The sequence below is a fragment of the Pinus tabuliformis genome, chromosome 7 (assembly GCF_031772625.1).
Source record: "Pinus tabuliformis cultivar Carrire ecotype Pingquan chromosome 7, CPIR1, whole genome shotgun sequence".
NCBI classification, from domain to species: domain Eukaryota; kingdom Viridiplantae; phylum Streptophyta; class Pinopsida; order Pinales; family Pinaceae; genus Pinus; species Pinus tabuliformis.
This window is the reverse complement of record NC_142293.1, coordinates 1,365,433,348-1,365,445,147: the sequence shown is the minus strand read 5'-3', so window position 1 is coordinate 1,365,445,147 and position 11,800 is coordinate 1,365,433,348. Positions and strand designations below refer to the sequence as shown.

Genomic DNA, 11,800 nt, shown 5'->3' with positions numbered 1-11,800 from the left:
AATTTGCATATTAGGGACTAGCAAGATCCACTAATGTTTCTATACTTTAAGATAATTTTCAATCCTTAAAATTTTCCTTGGTTGAGGTGAGGTTTATTGAAATAGTAACTAGGAAACTAGGTTCGATCTCATAATATTATGATCTTGGTAAAGCATCGAAAATAAAATTTATGTGAGTCTCATGTCCCATTGGGACATTTAGAAGAGAAGAAAAAATGAATTTTGTTGTATAATTTATGTCCGTCCAAATATACCTAAGTTGACCCTCCCTTAAAGTCATGTCAACTTGCATAAGAAGAAACCCATTCACTCTTAATAATATATATATATATATATATATATATATATATATATATATATATATATATATATATATTGTTCACCTCCCTCGAAAAGCACTACTTTGAAGTAACATACATATGAAGAAACATAATAACGTCTGGGGCAACATATGAAGGAACACAACGAAGTCTACATCTATGGAATACAAAAAAATATAAAGCTATATCTATCAAGATAAAGATATCCGAGGAAGTATCTTTGTGAATCTCTGAAGAAATATTTGAAGTACAATCTATGATATGATATAATGGAAAAGGTAAGGCTCAACTCTTATGAAAGATTAATGCAAACCAAATTGTGGATAATTTGTGATATCTTATCTTGGAAGTCTTGGAGGGTTGACTTAGTGTTTGAAGGATGGTTATTTAGTTGTTAGTTTGTCTATGACTTGAATTTATCTTGTTGACTAAGAATCTATAAGGAAAGGATAGTTGAGTTTTCCCCTTGTCGGTTTGTCCCTAGCCTCTGGCTTAATTTTTAGCATTCTTTGTCTTTTGTGCATTATATTTGTAAAATTGCTTGATGACCTAATGAATGAAGCAAAATGCATAATGGAATACACACACACACATACACACATATATCACAAGTAATTATCGTGTTAATAAATTCTCTCTTGAAGCCGAATTTCAACAAGGTTAGGGGGAGAAGGAGGGGGAAGAGAGGGAGAGATAGAGGGGTCAAGGGAGCAGAAGAGAGAGAGCAAGGGGTGGGGAAGATTGAGTTAGTGAGTAAGGTGAAAAGATGTGGGGGAGAGAGAAATTAAGTGAAATTCAAAAAGTGTGAGGGTTAAGGAAAGAGGGTGGAAAAGGGAGAGAGAAGGGGAGTGGAGAGGAGTGAAAGAGAGAGAGTTGTGAGAGGCATGGGCAGGAAGAAAGAGATAGAATTGGATGGGGGTTTTGTGAAGAAGCCACTGAGGGAGAGAGAGAGAGGGAGAGAGGGAGGGAGAGGGAGCAGAGAAAGAGGGAATGGGAGATGGAGGAGACAAATTGAGTGTGCATGTGCTAGAGTGAGTGAGTGAGGTTAGGGAGTAGAGATCGAGAAAGAGGGAAAGTGAGGAGGGGAAAAAGAGAGAGGAAGAGTTAGAGATAGGGAGATGACGAGAGGAAAACAATGAGAGAGAGAGAGAGAGATGGAAGTAGGATATAGTGGAAGAGAGAGAGATTGATGGGGAGATAAGGGGAGAGAGGGAGGGAGATAGAGAAGGAGCTAAAGGGGGGAGATAGGGGGAGAGAGAGAGAGGGAAAAAGGAAGAGATTTTTATATATAAAGAGAGAGGTGGAGAGAGAGAGATTGATGAGGGGGAGAGAGAATGTGGGAAGGGGGAGAGATAGAGAGAGTGAAGGTGTTAAGGAGAGAGGAGAGAGAGGGATAGAAAGATATTAGCTATGATTAGTGCCTTCATGGAGGCATAGTATCATAATTCTCTGGAACTAGGAAAAAAAAGTCAGAAGGATAGATAGATAGCGAGAAGCCATACTCATAAATATATATACCAGTCCTTTTGAGAAAAGAGTCATCCCTTCACACATAAGGGACAAGAGAGAATCAACGTACCTTTATGTGAAAGAAATGGGCGATGATGCACAAGAAAGCACAAAAAAAAACCAGTTGGAAAACTAGGTACCCGGAAGGGAGAAATCTTCTATCTGATATATTGTAGCTTGTATTTGAACCTCCATTTTCCATGAACCGGGCTGAATTGCAAGGCCCCTCTTTAACAAGATGTCCGTGCGAGAATTCAGAGACCTGTCCACATGACTGATTGTAAAAACCAGATTGTTAAATTCACCTTAACTATATATAATTACTATATTCGCACTACGCGAATTTTTTTTTTCAAAACATATCATTTATGATATTAAACCGGATAATATACCATGTATGCAATCAAACCGTCGCAAAATCTTATGAAGTTGGACTTCCTCGGTTATATTACACGGGTGAACAATGTGTCTCATATTGAAGCCCGATTCAGCGAAGGTTCCCTAGTACATTGCAAGCGGTCAAACCGTCGCAATAGGCTCGGGGATTTATAGCGAAAATGGACAGCTTTCATTTTAACAGGAAAGCCCAACTAAAATAGAGTCTGGTTTACTAAAAGCGAGAGTCAAATAGTCCATGTCATTTCGATTTCTATGCTTCTTTTAGTCTACGATGTCCTTTTTCCTATGTCTTCTGTGTCTTTTTTTCTTAAAGTTTTATATATATATATATATTATTTTATTTTATTTTTAATTAAGAAAATTGAGAAGTGAATCGTAGTCGTGTGATATAAAATTATTTTTAACTATTATTATTATATTTAGAGTTGAATTTATACATATTTCATGTGAGTTGAATTCATTTACAATGTATAATTTACAAAATAATAAGTGAGGATTTGAATCTTGAACTATATATTTTTCAGAAAATTTTATATTTCATTATGGGATTGATTTTGAGTGCTATTATTATAATCTTTAGATATATTTTCTAGAAAATTTCATATTTCATTATGGGATTGATTTTGAGTGTTACTACTATAATCTCTAGTTAAATGCACATTAAGTTGATCATTACTACTATAACCTCTAGGTGAATCCATACTCTCCCTACCCATAGCCCGCAAGGAAAATTGGGGGATTTGAACATTGAACCACATACTTTACATAAGGCTTCATGTCACAACCACATATTTTATATAAGACTTCATATCATGACCATTACCAATTGAGCTAACCCAAGGGTTAATAATAATAGCCTGATTTTAAAGTCATGGCCAAGCTAAACACCAAATTGAAACCAACATCCATGCAATCATTTAACTCTTAAAATCTACAAAGGTATGCATACTATAACCCCTTCTCTTTTACACGATGTGACCTCTTGAAAAGAAGAAGTGTTTTTCACCCTTAAACCCATGAAAATTTTACATATTATTTATTATTATCATGAGAAGATTATAAAGTATATAAAATGATTGTTAATAAAAATAAGTATTATTAAATATTTAGACCTTGATTATGCCTTAAAACTATTTCTACTTGTCTAACAACTTGTCTTCCTAGGATGTAAGGAAACATGTTAACAACCCGAGACTCGGAGACATCTAGAAAGAGTGAAAGTCTTCCCCCTTAAGGACCATTATAAGTGGTGTGGGTTTCCTTGAATAACAATTATGAGTCACTTTGCATTTGTGAATAGTAGCCAAAGAGGACAATCCCCACTATTGATTTGACAATTAAATTATGATAGATTTTCTCATTATTTAATTTTTTATTATTAATTATGGTTAAAAATATACCTTAATTTATAGTTATCCTTCAAAAGAAATTATATTATTTATAACCATTTATAACTAACATAGTGTTTTATCTTTGAAAACAATAATTTTAGTTCATTTTCATATATTCAAGTAATAATTTATTGTTAATCATTTAGAAGTACTTTTAATTCTTATCAATTAAATAAAATAATTATGTCAATTAAATTATTATTAATAGTGAATATCTAATTTCGTGATAGATATTAAAATTATACTTTATAAAATTGTTTTATTTATTTATTTATTTTTAATCATATATAATTATATAGTAATTCTTTTTTACAAATTAATATATAATTAAATAATTACATAATATAAAAATATTCCAGTAAAAAATCATATTCGTTATAATATTAATCTTTCAATTTCCACTCTCAAATATAATATATTTTAAAAATCAAATATGACTTCGTACTTGTTAAAATAGCATAACATCTGATCAATATGAAATATGTTAGATCTTAGATTTTTGTGATCTATATTGATAATAAGTTTGTCTTTCGGATTAATCACATAGTGTATATTTGGTCCACGTTTCGAACCAACTAATATGGTTCATCCTCACGATCATCCTGAGGACAAATGTACCAAAGACAAACCTCATTAGTTGGTTGGAAACGTCCATTAAATATACACTGCATGATTAATCCAAAAAACAAACTTATCATAAACCTAAAATATATATATAAAAGTTTAATATATTTAATAAATTATAAAATAAATTTTTATTTTATTAAAATAAAAAATTATAATTATAATTTGGTTTTCAACATTTAATGTTTACAAAATATAAACTCATTATTTTAAAATTTTATTTATTTTTAATATATTAATTAAATTTATTACATTTAAAAAAATATTCATATAATTTATTTTTTTATTTTACTTTATTTTTTCTATTTTTCTATCTCATAGCAACAACTAATTTTCAATTAAACAAAAAAAAATTCAAACATGTTAAACTTCTACGAGCTTCGGAAAGCTAAGTTCACCCAAAGTAAGCTGATTTTGGTACCTCGAGTCAACGCTCGAAAGAGTTCCACGGACTTTCACTTCGGTGCGATTATTGAAGATCTCTGATCCTGTAATTTCATAGATAATTAATGTTGGTAACAATATTTTCATGTTAAACACAAATGTTGACGGTACATACTCCACGTTTGCTTCGTTACGTGCGCAGCATGGAAACATATTTTTGAAGACGGAACTGTTCAATGGTGACTTTTTTACAATATTTTGGGCTCATATTATACAATACTCCGGGCTCTTATTAGTCCCTGCCATCTGGCAATGGCCAGGGACTATAGTAACCCTGCCATCTGGCAATGGCCAGGGACTATAGTAATCGTTCCGAACGATGTTAACATTAATTCACCTGCTTGTGACCTGCTTCTTATCGCCGGTTGAGGGAGTATATCCAAAGTTTTTTCGTATATAATAATTCACCGTGTTATTTGGCCTCTTCCCGAGGCTAGAGGCAAAAAAGCATAGGTTATAGGCGGAGTACAGGTAATTACAACAAGCTGCTGTTCACTCGTCGTGCATGAAGTAATGCTAGCATTAATCCTCTAGCGTTTAATGTTAGAGATTAATACCACTGCTATTGTATGTACCCTGCTACAGCACGCTGTATGCTTGCCACCTCATGTAGCACCGCCGTACACCTGCAAGCTCATGCGCCATCGTTACATGTACGCCTGCCACGGTATTTTGGTCATTGTGGCTTCTATAGTACCTAAGCTCATCGGCCCTGCGCTCCAGGCATAAATAAATGAAAGGGTAAGACTGGCTGGCTATTAATGTAAGCATTCTTCCTTCGTGACAACCTGTGGCCTGCGCAGGGAAGCTTATCAAAATTCCATGCATGTAAAAGACATCAAAGTGAAACTAATGTGTTATGATTTGATGCAGGGAAATTTGGCAACTAAGACTGTCTAGCATACCTGAACTTTGAAGCAGCAGCGAGCCTGGGAGTTTTAGCTGAACAGGAGCCGACTCGTCCATTCTCCTACCTGCTATACCAGTAAGTCCATTCAGCTAATTAATTCTGAAAGTCCATTCAGCTAATTAATTCTGATTTCGAACTGGTTCGCTGCTAGTCTGATGAAGCCTTCTGCATAATAATGGAGTCCAGTCGGGCTGGAAGCTGATTTTCCATTGCAGCAGTGCTCCAAACAGGATACAAAATGCTTTACCAGGTTAAAATCCTGCGATTTCTGCTTCACTGTATGAAAATTTCGATTAGTTATGCATTTTTATGAAGTTACCAGTCAATTTAGAAACCTGTAAAAACCTTATGCGGTACAGTGAAGGCCGCACAGATGACAATCGCAAAATTTAATAAAAATTCTGTTGGCAAATGAGAACAATTTGACCAGATTTTAGCTTAGCTGGGTTTCATGTGATATTTACATTGCTAACGATGACATGTTTTTACAGTGGTGTATTTATGTACATTAAAATTTAATAATTAAGTTCAATACCATTGCATAATTTTAATACAAAATTAACAAGCTCAATCTATCCCTTGTTCATATTAGCATTATGTTACAATTTGTCAACTGAAACTTTAGGCAATGTAGAAAAAGGCAGAGTTCAAACCTGTTTTCGCAGAGCAACAGTTTTTTGTGTCGCGCTCCATCCATTATTGCAGAGCAATTGAACATGTTAGATACCCCAAGATTGAATCAGATCGGCCTTGATAGCGTGAATTAAGCGTGAATTAAGCTCAGTTTCAGCAACTTTACCTGTTCTTTCTAATTTCCACTCTTTCAGTCGCATTTGCTATACCGTTCTCGTGCACGTGACCTATCTTCCGTCGCTACCAGGAAAGGCTTGTTGATACCGATCTCTCTATCATTCCGCTTTCCTGACCGGAGCTCCTGACCTTCGCCTCCGGCCCTGAGCAGTTTTCTGTGTCTGGCTCCATCCATTACCGCAGAGCAATTGAACGTGTGGAGGAGCGAGGGGATATGTGTCATTTTGTCGCCGCTCCTCTTCTTTACGTGTCTGTGTGCTTGTTTTCCATCCATGTGTAAAGCACATCATGCCTGCACACGTTATTTGTTGTCTTCTTTATTTTCGAAGCTATTCAAAATGGGGCGACATTTATGAGCTAATTCCTTTACTGTTTATTTTTATTCTTATGATTATGTATATTATGTCTTTTATATACTCTTATAAAGGTATGTTTTTAGTGTTTATGTATATGTTTTGCCGTTCTCTAATCATGTGTTTATATACATTGTGTATGCGCTACAATAACTATGCAAACCAATAATTCATAAGCAGGCCTTTTATCGTAAGTATCAACTAAAGTTACAAGTGCATATTTTAAATAATAAAAAAGGCCGCAAGAAATCCAAAGTTAATAGTTAATTAATATGCATTTAAAGAATGCCTGCCAGATCTACTTTCGTCTGTTTCTCTCCTGGCCGCATCTATGCTGCTGTTCGCTTCTCTGTCACTTAGTTATCTCGCTCTTAAGGTTGAAGAAATCAGTAACAAGAACTCTGCTTTCTTGTACAATATAAAACTCGAACTCCGTTTCTATAAATGAAGATTAAATCAGTTTATCTAAACTAACCGCTGTAGCAATAAACGAATAAATTTTCATAATATACCTGAAAGTTAAAAGAAAGAGAATACAGCTTCAAATAGTACGCTAAACTGATCAGTTGGCTGAGGCCGAAATAAGCTGCTTTAGCTATTAAAATACTCGAAGAGGCACATTTCAAACTCTAAAACCTTCTCTTCATTCTTTTTTATTTAAAATGCCAAGTGATCTTAACAAAGCAATTGTCTCTTTAGTAATAAATCAGATATTCATGGATTTCTAAAGCTTGAGCTGCTTATGGCTGCAAAATGTTTCCCTCCTTACTCCCAAGCTGGGCTCTTGAAACTCTTGCACTCTCTGGATTCTCTGAACCTAGTTCACTGCACGAAGATTGAGTCCCAGCAATGCTATCAGATAAGTTAGTGAAGTTCAAGGAATTCATAGGAAAAATACAAATTGCTACTACTACTGTCTATGCTTGTATATGATAAGTAGACAGAGCAAGAAACTACACAGTAACATAGTTACACCGTGGGTATGAGTTGCCAGTCAGTATGTAACTTGCATTGATTCAATTGCTGGAAGCTATGTACTCAAAATACATAATTACACAGTACAGTATGAATCGTATGAGTTGCTAATTAGTAAGTAAATTGCATTGATTCAATTTCTTGAAGCTATATAATTAAATATAACTAAAATAGATACCAATGTTAATATTAACTCACACATGCATGCATGAATGAAGCACTAGCATGACTAAATTAGAACTCTAGCATGATTGACACTTCCTAAATTTAGATTGTAAGTAAACTGCCTGAGACTACATGCTGACCGAGAGTAATTATCTCCAACAGTATATAAATAGAATCAAACCTGCGTATGGTTGTATCATCGCAGCAGTCCAATGGGTGAGTTTCATCATAATTCTGTTGATTCGTAAAGCCTTGAATACAATCATGATAATCAAACCAGTCATCCAGCCACATGGTCTCTAGAGGAAGTTCGGGAAGAATATGAAGACATTCTTTGATGCTGCTCCTGTCCATGAAATCTGATATTAAAGGTTCTTCAGCATCGAAACCCACGTCATCCTTGCACTCAAACTTTGTAAGGGGTGTTTCCCATAGCTTCTGCAAACTGATATTATCATTTCTCTCAGTCTCCCACTCATACAAACTATTCGGTAACTCAGAGGCACTGAGGAATTTGAACCACCTTGTTGTTGTAGCAAGATTAACAGTATCATTCCATTCCATATCATGCTGTGGGCTAGATAAAAAACTATCCGAACTATGTGCAGGGACTAGCTGCGATGCAGCCTTCCTTGTTATAATTATAATATGAGCTTGCATTATCTCCTCTTAAATATGCTTTGAGTTTATATTATCTGCTTAAATATCTAAACTTTTCTTGATATTCTTTTGGCAATCTTGCTTAAACTTTAATTAAAAAATAAAAAAGATGTTATATAATACTTGAAATTATATTATCTAGATGTCATGTAAACGGATTTTTGAAAATTCTGAACTCATCTCTACGTTATTAAAATTAATTTTAATGGTAAAAGTTAATAATAGTTATTTTTATATAGGAGCTGCAATTATCACGATAAAAGATGGGGAACTTATACACCTGAATTCCAGTGAGCATGATTAAAAAAAAGAAATCTTAATCATATTAGACTTAGATTATTGTTGTTTTTATATAGGATTTATGTTCAATAATAAACACATATGGGCATCATGGGCGTGGCCACCGACCTAATTAACCGGCACTCGTTTTGGGTTACGGCATTGAAATTGTATCATACCTGCCTTGCTTGAAAATGAGATTTCAAAGATCATTTTCAATTGAAAATGATATGAAGAAAAAAAAAACATTATTTTACCACGGACCAGATCCGATTTTAACCACAATTGCGGGCAATGAAGAAATATACAAAATAGAGCATGCATCGTCCATTGAACAACCTGTATCAGTCCCATCAATATTCCAATTAAGAGGGAACTATCTAGCTGTTTGAGTCAGTACACCATAAAACGCAAACACAATTCATAAAAAGCTCAAAAACATGCCAAACAAAGATATTATTGTAACGTTAAATCCCTCTCATATATATATATATATAATTTAAATTTAAGTTTAAGTTAAAATTAGTACAACTATATTAATAAAATGATTGATATAAATTACTTAATTAATAATTTTATTTTTTATTTAAATAATATCAATTGATATATGAAAAGTAGAAAATGATATTGATTGATGTATATCAACCATATTATTAATGTGGTTGTGTTAGTTGACAACTAACCTATGTAAAGTAGATTCGCTGACCATGGTCAACATTGTTTAACATAGGTTAAAAATGGTTGGAAAGGGTTGACCATGTTTGAAAATGATTAACCATGATTTCTTAGGATTGCTAATAGTTGACTATGATTGAAGAGGCTTGACGATGTTGACAAGGTTTACTATGGTTAATGTTACATTAATGGTTGACGAGGATTGATGAGCTTGGCCATGATTGATAATGGTCAATTGTCAATATGATAATGTATTTTTTTTTACATTATTGTTACATCGTTGAACAAGGTTGGCCATGGCTAAACTTGGTGACATGTTTGACCGTGGTCAATATTTTTTTTACTTTGATTGAACACAATTAACTATTGTTCAATATAGACAAGTTATGGTTTACCATGAACATGGTGGTCCATGTTATCCATTGTTTAACCATGGTTGACCATGCTTAAGCTTGTTTGAACATGGTTGAACAAGGTTGACTATGGTTCAACATGGTGACCATGTTTGACCTTGGCTGAGCTTATTCGACAATGGTTGACTATGATAAGCATATGGTTGACTATGACATAGTAGACTAGGGTTACTAGCATTTACTTGTAGATGACTATGGTCAATCATGATGCCCATGTTGACCATGCCAACCATTGTTGACTGCGTTTTGGCCATGCTTGACCTTGGTTGAATATGGTTGGGCATGTTGACCGTGTTTGACCTCATTGTCTATAATTGACTATGTTTGACCCCATATGACCTTAGCTTACCTCGTTTAACCTAGGTAAACTAAGTGAAGATCATGACTTAGTTAAACATGGTTGAACACAGTTGTCAATGCTATTGTTTATTGCATTGCAACATCATTTTTTGTCCAATTGTTATGACATATGATGTTCATCACATTGTGGCATCATTTGTACTACATCACATTGCAATGAAATTTATTATTCATCATATTGTGATGTTGTTTATTTTTCATCTCATTGCAATAACATTTAATGTTCATCACATTGTGACATCAACTGTTGTTTGGCATTTTGTGATGTTTTTTGTTATTCACTACGTTACAACAACATTTATTTTTTGTCACATTGTGATGACATTTATTGTTTGTTATGTTACGATGATGCTTGTTGTTTGTCATATTGCAACACTTTTCACATTATCATGGCATTTGTTGTTCATTGTGTTCCACATTTGTTGTTCATTGCCTTGAGAGAAAAATTCAAGTTAAAGTAATATTAAACATATATATATAGCTAACTTATTAATGAAATTATATTGAAAATTAAATATTGAAACAATTAAAATAATATTTTTTTTGTAAGTTAATATTGTATTACCTCAAAATATCATGCAAATAAAGTATGTCAGAATATCAGCCAACTTAAACATGTCATTATATAGGTGGTCTCAATCTACCCAATCGAAAACCATATACTTTTTATACCTACCAATACAGCCATTTGTCCAAAATTCTAAAAGTTTCAACTTCTAACATAGTTAACTTATCAACTATTATACTGTAAAACAAAAAAATGCAGGCTAACATTTAGAAATCAAGAATATGAGGAGGTGGCAGGAGTTGAATTTCCAGCACTGGAACTAGGAGGAGCAGGATAAAATTGGAGATGGAGCTCCATATGATCCAATCTCACATCCATTCTTTCCAAGCATACTATTTGGTTTCTTTGGACACGTTTGACATCTTCTAGACTTGTAAAGATATTATATATTCCTCCCATTTGTCTATCAATTCCCTCAACAACAGGTTCTTTATATGCCAATACAAAGTAATGATACTAATGTATCGCTTCCTTCGTCCATGAGTATGCACAAGGTCAAGAATCTAACTAGAAACATTTTCTAGTATCTTTGAGTTTGAAAAAACTTATCTATCTCTAGTAGCAAGGGATTCCAATTAGCGAATATTAATTTGAGTTTCATGGGGAACAACCACATGATAGGTTTCAATAGCTTCCTAGGCCTATAGCTGGGAATGATTATGTCCCCAGGAGACACAACACCCCTCTTCATAGCTACTATGCATTCTTTGTTGGTGCATGTCAAGCAGAGAGGTATTGCACCAACGCTCTATACAAATAATATTCATGGAAAGAAGCTGAGAATGGTTATGCCACAAGATATAAGCTAATGATAGGATAGGGAATAAGGAAATTATGTGTACCGATGGTAAGCATAGGGTTAAAAGGGTGGCCTCACATACATAAAGTTGACACTAGATGGAGGAAACTAAGGTTATTGATTAAGGAGAGTCACCACACCAAAGA

General features: G+C 33.9%; 2 long non-coding RNA genes across 2 annotated transcripts; one reads left to right on the top strand and one right to left on the bottom strand.

Annotated features, from left to right (window-relative positions):
* Positions 1–5,365: 5,365 nt before the first annotated feature.
* On the top strand, positions 5,366–5,873 carry LOC149252673 (uncharacterized). The gene is made up of 2 exons (XR_016266087.1): positions 5,366–5,672; positions 5,749–5,873. It is a non-coding gene; the product is annotated as an uncharacterized LOC149252673 (long non-coding RNA).
* Positions 5,406–5,759, bottom strand: LOC149252674 (uncharacterized). Its single transcript, XR_016266088.1, has 2 exons — positions 5,593–5,759; positions 5,406–5,482 (listed from the first exon to the last, which is right to left on the bottom strand). It is a non-coding gene; the product is annotated as an uncharacterized LOC149252674 (long non-coding RNA).
* Positions 5,874–11,800: the final 5,927 nt, after the last annotated feature.